Below are 14969 nucleotides of genomic sequence, written 5' to 3'. Positions count from 1 at the left end.
ACTTAAAGCCAATTCTGAAGGCAGTAAGATACCCACTATATTCATCCCCCTCCATTCTTTCTCTCAGATATAATAGGTTTCCTATGCCTCTTCATGAGATGTACTACCCCCACTTTACCCTTTTTCTGGTACAATGTCCTTTCCACATCAATTTCTAGAACAAGGTATACATGTATTCTTTATACATCTATATAGTCAAAATATAGTTCCCAAGATTAATCTTTACCTTTTTAGATTTCTCTTGAGTTCTATATTTGTAGATCAAACTTTTTGTTAAGTTCTGGTTTTTTCATCAGAAATAGATGAAATTCGCTTACTTCGTTGAATGTCCATCTTCTTCCCTGGAAAAAGATGCTCATTCTCGCTGGGTAAGTTATTTTTGGTTGCATACCAAGTTCCTTAGCCTTTCGGAATATCATATTCCAGGCCCTTCGATCTTTTAATGTGGATGCTGCCAGATCCTGGGTGATCCTTATTGTGGCTCCTTGATACTTGAATTGGGTTTTTCTAGCCGCTTGCAATATTTTTTCTTTCATCTGAGGGTTCTGGCATTTGGCCACTATATTCCTTGGTGTTTTGATTTTAGGATCCCTTTCAGTGGGTGATCGATGAATCCTTTCAATGTTTATTTTTTCCTCTGTTCCTATGACTTCTGGGCAGTTCTCTTTGATAATTTCCTGGAAGACAGTGTCCAGGCTCTTTTTTTCATCATGTTTTTCTGGGAGTCCAATGATTCTCAGAGTGTCTCTCCTGGATCTGTTTTCCAGGTCTGTTGTCTTCCCCAGAAGGTATTTCACATTTTTCTCCATTGTTTGATGTTTTTGGATTTGCTTGACTGATTCTTCTTGTCTCCTCGAGTCATTCAATTCCACTTGTTCAATTCTGATTTTCAGTGAAGTATTCTCTTCACTCATTTTTTTAAAATCTTTCTCTAATTGTCCAATTGAGTTCTTTTGTTCTGTGGAATTTTTTTCCATTTCGCCAATTTTGTTTTTTAGAGAGCTGTTTTCTGTTTCCAGTTCACTAATCCTATTTTTCAAGGATTTTACTTCTTTATCCACTCTCTCTTTAACTGACTTCTCCAGGCTCTTTTCCCATTTTTCTTCTAGCTCCCTTGTGAGAGCCTTTTTAATCACTTCTATGAGGTTCATCTGTGCTGAGGAACAGACGATCTCCTCCTTTGGGGAATCACCTGGGACTGCCTGTTTTTAGTCTCCTCAGGATTTAGAGTCTGCTCTCTATCTGTGTAGAAGCTGTCAAGGGTTAAAGTCCTCTTCAGCTTCTTGCTCATTCTGTCTATTAATCAGAGACAAACTACCAAAGAAAAACAGAAAAAACTGGAGTCTTTCTTTGGGGGGGGGCTGGGTGTGTTATCGAGCTTCCTCTACAGACTGCAGGGGGTAGCAGTGAGGCACTAGCAGGACTGTGCTGCGCCTGCGCTCTGAAATCCCAGAGCGTGCTGAGTCACTGAGGGGGGGAAGGGGGGGGCGGCCAGGTCCTGAGAGACTCCAGCTGTTTGCGGTTGTGTTCTTCAGCCCCGTGTTTTTAGCTTCTCTGCTGGGCTGTTGACTTGCTGCAGGTTCCAAACCTGTAGCGAAGCTCTCCCCGCAGAGACGGCTACGATCACTCCCCACCCCCTCTCAGCTCTGCTCCCGTGCTCTCACTGCCGCTGCCCTCAGCCTGCGCCCGATCTAAAACCGCCCCAGCCCTCCAGTAAAGACAGACCTTTCTTGGCGGATCTCAAGGATGGCTTCTCTTGGTAACTATATGTGGGTTTTTTTCAGTCAAGCATTGATTCAGAGGCTTGTAATGAAGTGGATAGTGAGAGAAAGCGCAGAGCTTATGCAACTGTGAGCCTCCTCTCCGCCATCTTAACCGGAAGTCCAACTATTTGCTTTTTGGAAAAGATTCTTGGTGACCGTTTGAGTGGAGCTGGATCTTGAGAGATAGGTAGAATTCTGATAGCTAGAGACCAGAAAAAGGGTAAGGGATATTCTAAGCCCTAGGAATTGGCTGCAACAGTAAAGCACTCGGTATATAATTAATTAGTTAAAAAGCATTTCCTAGACATCTAATACATGCCTGGTCTAGAAAAACAAAATCAAAAGACTCTCTGTTCTCAAGGAACTTATGTTCTACTAGGAAAACCAAATAAACAGATAAGGACAATATTAAAAAAAAGTAATCACAAGGTAATTTTGGGAAGTGGAGAACACTAACAGCTATATGAGACTCTTGAGCTGATCTTTGAAGGAAACTAGATTCTAGAAGGAGAAGATGAAGGGTAATTCATTTTAGGATTGGGGGAGAACCTGTGTAAAGACTTGAAGGCAAAATAGGCCTGTGTGTGAATGGCTTAGAGGAATCATAATATGCATGAAGGGAAATAATGTGTAATAATATTGGAAAAGTAGCTGATGCAGACTGTGAATGACTTTAGATGCTAAGTAGAGAAATTTGTATTTTATCCTAGAAGCAATAGGGAACCATAGAATTCTTTGAGTATGGGAGTAACTATCCATTATGAATATCATTTTGGTAGCTCTTTGGAGGATAAATTGGAAAGGGAAGCTTAAGTGAAGATAATAAATTAGGAGGATATCAAAACAGTTCAGGGGAAACATGATGATGGTCTGAAGTAGGATAGTAACTGTGTGATTAGACAAAAGGAGATGTAGGTGAGAGCCATTATACAGAATTTGCTTATTATTTAGATATTGACAGTGAGAGTCAATCAAGATCCAAAAACCCCTTAACAGTTTTTAAGCATTGGGCTGAATTGAATAAGATGAAAGTCAATAAGGATAAAAGTAAAATATCACACTTGGGTACAAAAAAAGTCAATTTTTAAATTCAAAGATGAAAGAAACAGACAGTAATTATTCTGAATAAGATGTAGAGTTTTTAGGATTCTGTCAGTTCAACATATCAACAGTATAGTGTATTGGCCAAAAAATCTAATGTGATATTGGGCTGAATTAAGGAAGGACTAGGATTAAGGAAGTAGTAGCCCCACTAAATTCTACCTTTATCATAAATCTTTTAGAATAGAAATATCAAACTTGCCTCCTTAAAAGCAGCTGGCAAAATTATTGAGTGAAGTCTAAACCAGATTAAAATGTAATTAGGAAATGTTAAACAAACTAAAAATACAATTCAATGCACATAATGCTAATTTGCCTTTTAAAAATCAGTATGTGAACCATAGGCAATTGTTTCTATTTCAATTTAACACCCCTGTTCTAGATTATTATATTTAGTTCTGGCTCACCAGAGTTTAAGAAAGACTGATAAACTGGTGAAGAGTTGAGGATCAGCTGAAAGACTTGAGGATCAGTTGAAAGACCTGTTATGTTCAATCTGGAGAAGAGAAGGCTCCCAGAGGAAACAGAGAGCTATCATGTAGATGAGAAATAAGAGTTGTTCTGAATAACTCTAGAGGACAGAATCAAGAATAGTGAATAAAAGTTGCAAAAAAAAAAATTGGGGTGTGATGTTAGGAAAACTTCCTAATAATGAGACATCCAAAAAGGGAATGGATAGCCTTGAGAAGTGGGTACCTTTCCCATTTCAGCAGGATATGGACAACAGTTGATTATCTATGTTAGACTGGGCATTCCTTTCATATATGAGTTGAATTACATGACTTGTAAGGACCCTTTCAACCCTTCAGTTTTGTAATACTGTCATTCTTGGGAGTGAAAAATCAAAAGTAACTCTTAATTATAAATCTTTGGTCCCTACAAGGGTGGTTGTTGTGATAAGGGAGCCACCTGTCAGTGGCTGCTGAAGGTCTAACTCAGACCCTGTAGAATGGATCTCTTCATGTGAGAGGAAAAGAGAAGAGGAGGAGGAGAAGGAAGAGGAGGAGCAACAATGGAGGAAGAGGAGGAACAATGGAGGAGGAGGAGGAACAATGAAGGAGGAGGAGGAGGAAAAAAGGAGGGGAAGGGGGAGGAGGAAGAGGAGAAGAGAGAAGGGGGAAGGGGAGAAGGAGGAGGAGAAGGAGGAGGAGGAGGAGAAGAAGGAGGAGGAGGAAGAGGAGGAGAAAGAGGAAGAAGAGAAGGAGGAGGAGGAGGATCTCCTTTTCCCTATTGCCTCCAATTTATTTCATTCCCAATCCACAAAAATCATCTGCAAAAGCTACTTTGCAACTCCTTCAAATTTATGATTCACAGCTGTGGAGGCTCTCAGAGAACTGACTTGCCCCTTTACTTAGGCATGGTTCTTAACAGGTGGTGGTACTCTTGATGATGACAGGGAAATTTTATAAAGGAGTAGATATCCAAGATATCCTGCAGATATCCAAGTGGAAATATTCAATAAACAATTGATGATTAATGACTCATGAGAGAGACTAAGGATGTATATATTGAATGAAGAAGAGTTGAAGAAATCCCTGAAACAGTACACAGATAGAGCAGGGTCCAGGATAAGATCTTTGAGAATATTCACACACAGAAGGTGAAACATAATCTAGCAAAGAAGATTAAATAGGGATCAAGAGAAGTATTGGAGGAAAAATAAGAGAAAATGATGTCATAAAAATCCAAAGAAGAAAGTAACCAGAAGGAGAGTTTGATTAATAGTACCAAATACTGCAAAAAGTCCCAGAAAGATGAGGAATTTGAAAAGACCATTGGATAGTCCAGATTGACTATGGTGTTAGATGTGTTAAGAATATTCATTATTTGGTAAAGCCAAGCTGGAATCATATTTTGGAGAAAACTTGGATAGCAAGCTAAAAAGTTTGGACTTCATTACCTAGTCAAGTGGAATCACTGGACTCTCTCTCTCTCTCTCTCTCTCTCTCTCTGTGTGTGTGTGTGTAGGAGAATCATATGATCAAAGTTATTCTTTAAAAAACTAATCTTTGTATACCCTTGATAAAGATCTTTGCTAAATCCTTTCCAGGATTAAGGTCATTATCAGGTACTCTCTTTATTTTAGCTAACTCTGGTTAATCTGCTAAACTCCTCTATGGATCTAACTTGCTAGTCAATGGCATCCCATGCCTCATGGAATGCCTTAATGGATTTGTTCAAACTCCTTTCTTTGGTAACCCTATTGCTCTCCCAAATCTATTTCATATTTACCACTCCTGGTGTCTATTTTGTCTCTTCATTTTGTCTGTAATCTCTTTTTTTAAATAAACCTACCTTTTAGCCAAAAAAGAAAAAAAAGAAAAGAAGAAAGAAATTAATGTTATATAAGATTCATTAAATAGGAGAGAGACAAGAGACTTAGAAATAAGGAAAGAAACAAACACTTATTAAGCATTTACTATATATCAGGCACCGTGTCAAGCACTGAAAATATAAATATGAGCAAAGAGAAGCATAATTCTCCATCTCCCAAAGGACTTCATATTCTAATGGGGGAGGAGAGGGAAGATACACAAAAGAGAGGTGAGAAGGTAGGGAAGAGGTGAAAGTATCTGACATGGAGTCATAATTTTAAAATCCAGAAAATTAAGACAGGAGGAGAATAGAAAGAGAAAGTCAGATTAGGTCCTTCTCCAATCCTTTCTCCAGGAGAAAAGATGCAATAAGGCAGAATCAAAGGTGAAAAGATTACATAGGAGGTAGTCTCTTTCACAGCATAAAGGCTTCAGGCATTAGGAGAATTCACAACATTCTGACTGATTTTCTTTCTTCTCTCAGTCTTGTTTCTTCTTCTCTTTCCTTTTATCTTCATTTCAAAATCATCTTATCTGCTGCTGGTTCATCTTGGAACTTTCCCCCACTGACTCGAACATAACATATTTACTAAATGATAAGACAAAAGCAATAATCATTACATTTATTCAATAGATGTAAGAGAATTATCATAGAATTATCATAGTTTCTAACTCAAGAAGGCAAAATTAGGGGTAATCAAGCATCATAGCTACTTAATAGAAGGCAACAGTACTAATTGTCAAACTATGACAGTCCACCCTAAAATTGTGTCATATCCTTTCAACAATATAAGGTTTCAATGAAGGAGAGTGGTCATGTGATTATAGAAATCTAGTAGGGAGAAATATAAATGGAGAGATCAGGTACCCTAGGGAAAATCACAACTCTGGACTGCAAATTTTTCTTTTCTTGGTTGCTTTAGAAATAATAAGAAAATTAATGAGACTCTGTTCTACTCACTGCACTCCTACTGGTCCTCATCAATTTCCTCCAGCCAAAGTCATTCCCAATTTGTTGTAGCCATGAAAAACTCTTTTAGCTCAAAACTATCCTTTTTAAAATCCAAATTTGTTTTTTTAAGTGAAATCCAATATAAGTTGTTAAATTTTTTATATATAACTTTTTATTTACAAAACATATGCATGGGTAATTTTTCAGCATTGACCCTTGCAAAACCTTCTGTTCCAACTGTTTCCCTCTTGTCCATCCCTCTCCCCTAGATGACAGGTAGTCCAGTACATGTTAAATACTATATATACATATACACACACACATTTATACAGTTATCTTGCTGCACAAGAAAGATCGGATCTAGAAAGAAGGTAAAACAACTTGAGAAGGAAAACAAAAATGCAAGTAAACAATAATAGTAAGAGTGGAAACATTATGTTGTGGTCCACACTCATTTCTCATAGTTCTTTCTCTGGGGATAGCTGATTCTCTTCATTACTGAACAATTGGAACTGGTTTGGATCATCTCATTGTTAAAGAGAACCACATCTATCAGAAATGATCATCATATAGTATTGTTGTTGAGGTGTTAATGATCTCCTGATTTTGCTCATTTCACTTAGCATCAGTTCATGTAAGTCTCTCCTCTCTCTGAAATCATCCTGCTGGTCATTTCTTATAGAACAATAATATTCCATAACATTCAAATACCACAATTTATTCAACCTTTCTCTAATCAGTGGGCATTCATTCAATTTCCAGTTTCTAGTCACTACAAAAAGGGCTGCCATAAACATTTTTGCACATGTGGGTCCCTTTCCTTTTTTAAAGATCTCTTTGGGGTATAAGCCCAGAAGTAACACTGCTGTATCAAAAGGTATGCACAGTTTGATAACTTTTTAAGGCTCCTTATCCATTTAAATTTAATAGCATTATAAAGGAAATCAATTGTTAAAATTGAAACATCATAAAACAAAATAAAAAAGCAAAATTTATATATATATATATATGTTTTTTTAAATCCACAGATACTAGGTAAAACAAAAAAACAAAAAAACAAACCTTTGTCTTATATAACCTTTCCCACAAGCATATAACAATCATTTGATTTATATTTTTTCAAATATATCCTTTAAAACTCTGAATTTCTTCAGAGTTTTACCTTTACAGAGGTTCTTCAAAAAAGTGCACTTATCTGAAGGGGAATTTCCTATCTGATACTCAAAATAATTCATATCTCTATTCAACATTTTACCTCAAATGTTTTTTTTCTTAAGTTAATTTTTTTTAAAATTGGTTTCCCTTACAAGATTTTTATTCTTTCTTGTTCAGCAAATGGAATGTCTGCATTCAAAAAGGGAAGTACCTTACAATAGAAAAAGGGGAAGGCAAATGTAGAATAAGAGATGAAAGATACAATAAAGAGGAACTGATAAATAGAGAAAAATGTAGAAGAGGTGGGATAAAGATTTTTGGATAAGAGTTAATTTTGGAAAATGGAGGGATGACTCTCCCTCTGACATAGGAGAAAAGTAGACAAGGATGGACAGATATTTTTTGAGGCGAGGACAGTGGTTAAGTGATTTCTTCTTTAACATTTACATTTAGTTATTGTATCAATTTGTCATAATTTATTAACACATTTGATGGTAAACTTTCTCATTCCTTCCCTAATTCCTTAATTTCACCTAGTCATACTTCAGCAGAGGAAGGATTAATTTTGACATAAAAATATAGAATAGGAAGATTGAATTTAAAGATGCAGAACATTGTTCCAGAAATTATAGTATTTTCATAGTTGAATGATGTGTTCAGTATAGATTTATGAGAGAAAAGTTCTATGATTATTTTTTCTATAATGTCATCTCAGCAAAAATGCCTTATCTTTGAGCAAATTGTCTTCTTAGCTTATTGTCAAAAATAGGCATACTGGTAGGGACTTGTAAACTATTGTTTTAGAAAGCAAATCTAAGGTATACCATGAATTTAGGAGGAATTTTTCCAACGAGCACCCACTTTGGACCCAGATCTTACTTACCATAAAAGTGTTCCTTTTGGATATATATATATATATATATATATATATATATTTCACCTTTATGCTTTTGATCTCCTTAGGATAAATGCTTGCATTTCACATTGATTGTATAAACTTGGTTTCATAGAAAACAGTTAACCACTTTCTTTAATGTCTATGTCTAAATGAAGGTAAGCTCTAGTTGACAGATTTTAAAAAGTGGAAATACAAAATTTGACTGTAAACCAAACTTTTCACAGGATTCAATCTGAACAAGGTTTAAACTCTATGTCAAAAACATCACTCATCAAAATTAGTGTTATTTGTTTTGTATTTTGGGAGGGAGTGGGTGTGGTCTTATTGTCTTTTTGTTTCATTATTTCATTTTGGAACTAGCCATATCTGCACTGAAACTTGAGGAAGTTAAATTAAGGAATTATTTGAAAACACTAGATAAACAACCAGGATAAATTCCTCCAATCCTTAAAGCTATGAATGCTAAAAAATAAATCCCTCAACTTCCCTTCTTCTCTAAACATATGGATATTTGAATTAGGCTAATAACTGGAGTCTCTAGTCATGCATTTTATCTCATCTATCACTGAAACTTCTCAGCCCTTAGAAATGTAGGAGTGGAATATAAATGAGCAGGCTGTTCCAAATGGTAGGGGACCACCTGTCTAAAAATGGCAGCAGTCCAGAAACCCAGTGTATAATTTATGCTTTGCCACTGATGTGAAAACTGTGGGCCTACTCCTGAATGGTCATTCTTAGAACTATCTGTCAAAAAAAAAGAACATTGTGGGGGGAAAAAAAGAAAAAACAACTTCTCTTCATGATAAGTCTAAAATGGCAAAACCCACTTCCTGCACTTGGTAATTCAAAAGTAGGTATTAGGATCTGAGGAAGCAGTTGGGGAAGCAGTTAGGTTTGCCTCATAATCTGGAAGTTTTGACATCCCCTCTAGTCTTTTGACTTTAGTTTCTAACCCAGAATCTGTTTGTTTCAATAAAAGATAAACCAGTAATTTAATTTTTACTATCTACATGACATCGCACCTTTCCCTATTCTGTTTCATGCCTATGTCTTCCCTCAAAAATGGTTTCTAATTTAATTGCTTTATATCTTTTTTATTCATAAATGCATGTTGTCTTCCTCGTTAGATTAGGTACTCATTGAAAGCAGGAAATGCTCCCCCCTTTTTTTGGTATTCCCAGCATGCAGCATAATGCCTGACACACAGAATGAACTAAATAAAACTCTCATCAACTACCTGTTGACTAGAATTTGAATCTACAGACTATCTGTGCTAATGTTGCTGTGCTGTTGGGATGCAGAAATGAAAATAAACAGTATCTGACAATAGGGAAATTATAGACTAGTAAGGAGATGAGATATGTAAATAAATAGCTATACTACATATTAGAAAATAACTATAAGAAAGGCTAATGGGAATGGCCTGAGAGACTGGGATTGCTTGCGATTGGGGAAATCAGAGAAGGTATCATGGAGCAAATGATACCAAAATTGAATCTTAAAGAAGGGAAAATGTCAATAGAAAGAGATCCAACATAAACCTTTCCAGGTATGGAAAAACAGTGTGCCAAAAACTCAGAGGGGAAGGAGCAGGATGAGAGCAGAAAACAATGAATGAATTTGATCAGAGTGCAGAATGTTTGAAGGAGAAATACTGTGAAATAAGATTGGATTGGTAAATTGCCACCTTGAATTTCAAGCTAAGAAATTTTTATTGTATGGGCAATATAAAACCAACGAAACTTTAATTAATTTAACTAATCACTTGATTTTTCAGGGAACAATATGGACAGGCTTATACATAAAAAAACATCCTGCAATAATGTAATAGATTTGGAACTCTACACTTTGTTTTATAACTATATCACTAATTGACATTTATATAATGCTTTATAGTTTGCAAAGCACTTTAGCTTCATTTTTTTTCATTTGATTCTGACATCTCTTTGAGTTAAATACTTTCTACAGGTCTTGTTATCTCCATTTTATGCATGCAAACACTAAAGTTCAGTGATTGGCCTAGGCCATATAATTAGGATGTGTCAGAGTCAGGATTCAAACTTATTTCTCAACTAATTTCAAGTCTAGTGCTCTTCCCATTAGGGCATGCAGGTGCTAAGGTTTTACTATCCAAAAAAAAAAATGCAGTAGTAGTATTTATATATCAAATACTATCATCATCTCCATTTTTCTTACAAATTAGCATTTAAGGCTTAAAATAATTCTATATTTATTTGTCTAGTCTCTAATTTTTGTCTTTTTAGACATATGAATATATATGTATATTAAGGTACACATATATGTGTATATATATATATATATACACACACATATATATATATATATATACACACACACACACATATATATATATATATATATATATATATATATATATATGTATCAATTGGGCCCTGCCTCTTTAATAATAATAATAGCAATAGTTAACTTCATATAGCACCTACTATGAGCCAGACACTGTGCTGAGCACTTTATAAATATTACCACATTTGATCCTCATAACAACTCTGGGAGATAGGTGCTTTTATTGTTATAACTACTTTACAGATAAAGAAACTGAGGCAAATAGCAGTTAAGTGACTTACTCAGAGACCTGTCTAGTTAAATGTCTGAGGACAAATTTGAATCCAGATTTTCTTGTCTCTATGATCAAAGTTCTATCCACTGCATGTCTTGGCTGCCTCTTTATATAAAGGGTTGGACCCAGCTTAGTGGGTCCTCAGTAATAATGTATGTACTTCTTTTGCCTCCCCCCAGCATTCCCCTGCCATTGACAGAATTGGAGTTGTGTTTGTGCCTAAATATCTATCTCTTAAGAGAACTTTCAACTGTCTTATAAGTACTTAGGTTAACAAGACATTGAATTTAAGACAGATTTTATTTAGTCCAACAAAACACAAGCTACTCCATAAAGGATTAAAAAAACTTTCACCTCTGGGAGTTTCATCTTCCTTTAGACAAATACTGTCTACCTGACTATACACTGAAGAAGAGATTATTCCAGTTTCTTCCTCTGCATGTGTTCTCTGCTGGGCAGATTGTTTTGCTTGGGACAGCTTGCCCAAATTGTCTTGGTGTATTATTCCAAAACACAAAAATTAGTCCTATCACAAAATCTAAAAACTCAAGAGTTGAAATTGTCCTGGGGGGTATTTAAAGCAACCTATTCTCGACCAAGAATCTCTTCTACAGCATTCCCAATCATTATTTAGTTGGATAGCTTTTGTGTATGAGAGAGATTCCATATCTCTAGAAAGAGCTTGTTCTCTTATTTTTCCTGTTTTTGCCTTTTGGAGATAAGCAGGTCAACCCTAACCCTTTTATGTGGAAGCCCTTCAAACAATTTAAAGAAAATTATTATTTTCCTGAATCTTTACTTTCATAATTGCCCAATTCCTTAAATCATATGGTATATTTTTCAATGATCTCATAATCCCGGGCACCCTTTTCTGGAAAGGTCATTCCTAAATTGTGACATCTAAATCTGAACACAGTATTCCACATGTAGTTTAGCCAAAGAAGAATAAGAAGAATGGGGGGAAAACATGTTTATTAAGTACTTACAAAGCATTCTGTTAAGTGCTGGGAATACTATTTCTTTCAATGTAGCTTAGAATAGTCTTTTTGGCTGCCATGTCACAATATTGACTTATATTGAGAATTCAGTCCATTAAAATCACCACATTCTTTTTATAATAATTATAAGTTAGTCTTATCTTCCCCTTGTGAAATTATTTGTTTTTAATCCAAATATAGAACCTTATCTTTATCCCTATTAGGTTTAATCACATACAATTCAAATTATTCTAGACTGTTGAGATCTTTTTTAGATCCAGACTCTATCATTCCATATGTTAAATATTTCTTAAACTTTAAGCTCATCTTCAAATTTGATAAGTATTCTATGTAAGCTTTAATCCAAATGTCTAATAAAAATATTGAACACAAGGCTAAGTAAAGACAAATGATAACCAGGGGACTTGACCATTTATAACTGATGACTTTTGGGATCTTTTCACTAATTACAAATCCACTTACCTCTACTTTTCCCTATTTCATCTCATTTCATAAACATTGCATGAGAGACTTTGTCAAATGTTTTGCTTAATTCTAAATATACTATATTTACAAAATTCCCCTGGTTAACTAGTCTTTCTGCCCTATGAAAAAAAGGAAATGAAATCAGCCTGGTAATGATCTATTCTTCATATTTTCATTCAGTGATCACTGTTTCCCTTTCTAAATGCTTACAAACTATCTCCTTAATAGTGTGTTCTAGAATTCTATCATCAATAAAAGTGAAGCTCCCTGGTGTACAGTTTGAAGACTCATTTCTGTTCCTCAATTTTTTTTTAAAGAAGGCATTTGTTCTTTTCTTGTCTTTTATTATCTTTCTTGCACTCCCATATCTTTCAAAAATCACTGATAATAGCATAATAATCATTTTTTTTTCTTTCAGTACTCAGGGATATAGGTTGTCATTGAGGTCAAATAGATTCAGTCTGTCATTGTCCACATATCATGAGTTTCTATTTCCTGCTAAGCATTTCCATTCTATCTTCTTTAGTCCAAAGCACTTTGATTAAACAGTTTAGCCTTCTTGTCATCATCTGTGATGATTATTCCACATAACACACAGAAGGATTCTAACCCTTCCTTTCTCCTTCTTTTGTCCCCACCAAATTAAAATGACACATTGAGAATTCACTCAGTTCATTCTGGGTATGCACATTTTTGTCACAGTTCTTATAAGACAATACTACTCTTTCACAATGATAATACTTTTATGAATTTGAGCTGAGCAATAGTTTCTCATTGGTTTACTTTTTGCCTCAAAAGAATCATTTAATTCTTTTTTATTATATTGAATTCAATTAATAAACATTTATTCTCTTTCTCCCAATCCTCTTTTAAAAATGGGAGGAAATATTAAAAATACAGTCAAGCAAAACAAATGCTTATATTGGTTTTGTCAAAAATATGTCTCCTTCTGCCTCTCCAGAATTTTGTTCTTGAACATTTCTGATCCTTTGTGTGCTGACTTCTCTATCAATTACCATTCTGTTTTCTAGGATGCTTGTCAAGCTGGATAAAGCTATACTCTGTTCGATTACACAGGTGCTCTGTAGTGGTCCCTAGCAAGTAAAGTTTCTGCCATTTCTATTTCAGCAGCCAGTTCTAATTTTGATCAAGACTGGGCTCAGAATAGCAACTCCACTTGTCATCATTAATGTATGTTACAAACTATAAGCTACTTTGCTTTTAGTAGAGAGAAAATCACCCTTAAAAGTCCTAACACATGATTACTATGTCATCTTTCTTTCTATACTATTTCATGATCTCTGATCTCTTTGATTCTGATTTGTTGTTGGAAGGCAATATGGTATAATAGAGAACTTATTGGCCCAGAAGTCAAGAAACATAGGTTCTTTTGCCAATTAGCTATATGAGTTCAAGAAAGTCTCTTGAACTATCTGGACTTCAGTTCTTCATACTTAAAATAAAGGATTTGAGCTGGATGACCTCTATGATCCTTTCTTTACATCTATCTCTCTATAAGATTATGCATTTTCAGGATTGTGAGATATAAAATCATAAAGTGTTAGCACTCCAAGGGAACATAGACAAACCACCTTATTTTATAGATGTGTAAACTGAGGCCTATAGATTTTTTCCAGGTAAGATCCTTAGAGATAGAGTCTGAACCATTGATTTTATTTATTTAGAGAACTTCTTGATGAAGAACTTCCCTGTAAGGGAAGTTGGCAGCTTCATTGTAATTTATAATCTTAAAATATTGCCTTGAATATTGAGAGGTTAAGTTACTTACTTTGGGTCACACAGTCACATATATGTCAGTTATTCCTGACTTCAAGGCTAACTTTCTAAACATTGGTATTAGAAAACCTTGCTTTCATAAATTTACCAAATAAAGTCTATAGATTTAGTTAAATGACTTGCTAAGAAAACATATGGTTAAGTGAGGAATTGGATGTGGTGTTCTTTCCACTTCACCATGAAGCTTTCTCACCATTTTAAGCTTCTACAAATTCCATGATATTATTCATTAGATTTATAAAATCATCAGCAGTTGCCCTGAATGGAATGTTTGTGTTTCAATATTTGACATTACTTTATTTGATATTCATTATTAACATTTTATTACTTGTAATTTTGGTCATTTACTCATTAAGCTGCTTTTCAGAGATCATAAACCTATTGACTATTTTACACACACACACACACACACACACACACACACACACACACAAATATATGCTATAATACTGAGACGTGCCTGTAGAACTCTATCTTTCTTTGTTTTCCCAGAATTTAAAATGCCTGGCACATTGTAAGCATTTAATAAATGCTTTTTAATTGATTGATCAAATTGTAACATGGTATCTCCTTTTACAATCTCCTCTCCCCTGTAGGTTGGGCAATTGATGCACTATCTTGACTGTTTAACCCATTTTTGGAAGCTCAGATTTAAAGCATTTAAATTCACACAATATTAAATATTTCAATGTATTAGTGCCAGAGAGGAAGCAGATTTATTTTAGACTCATATTCCCACAGCAACCTCTTCTCATACCTTTAGGTATACTTAGCAACTGAATGTTTTCCTTCCACTGCATTATAGGCAAAAATCAGTTTTTCTTTTTAGGATTCAGAAGCAATTTAGCATTGCCCCAGGCATGGAAACAACCACCATAGACACTGAGACACTGAGAAACCTTTTTCCTCACAGCATGAAGTTAGTT

Source organism: Antechinus flavipes, chromosome 3 (assembly GCF_016432865.1).
Source record: "Antechinus flavipes isolate AdamAnt ecotype Samford, QLD, Australia chromosome 3, AdamAnt_v2, whole genome shotgun sequence".
In the NCBI taxonomy this organism is placed as follows: domain Eukaryota; kingdom Metazoa; phylum Chordata; class Mammalia; order Dasyuromorphia; family Dasyuridae; genus Antechinus; species Antechinus flavipes.
Note: the sequence above shows the minus strand (reverse complement) of the source record.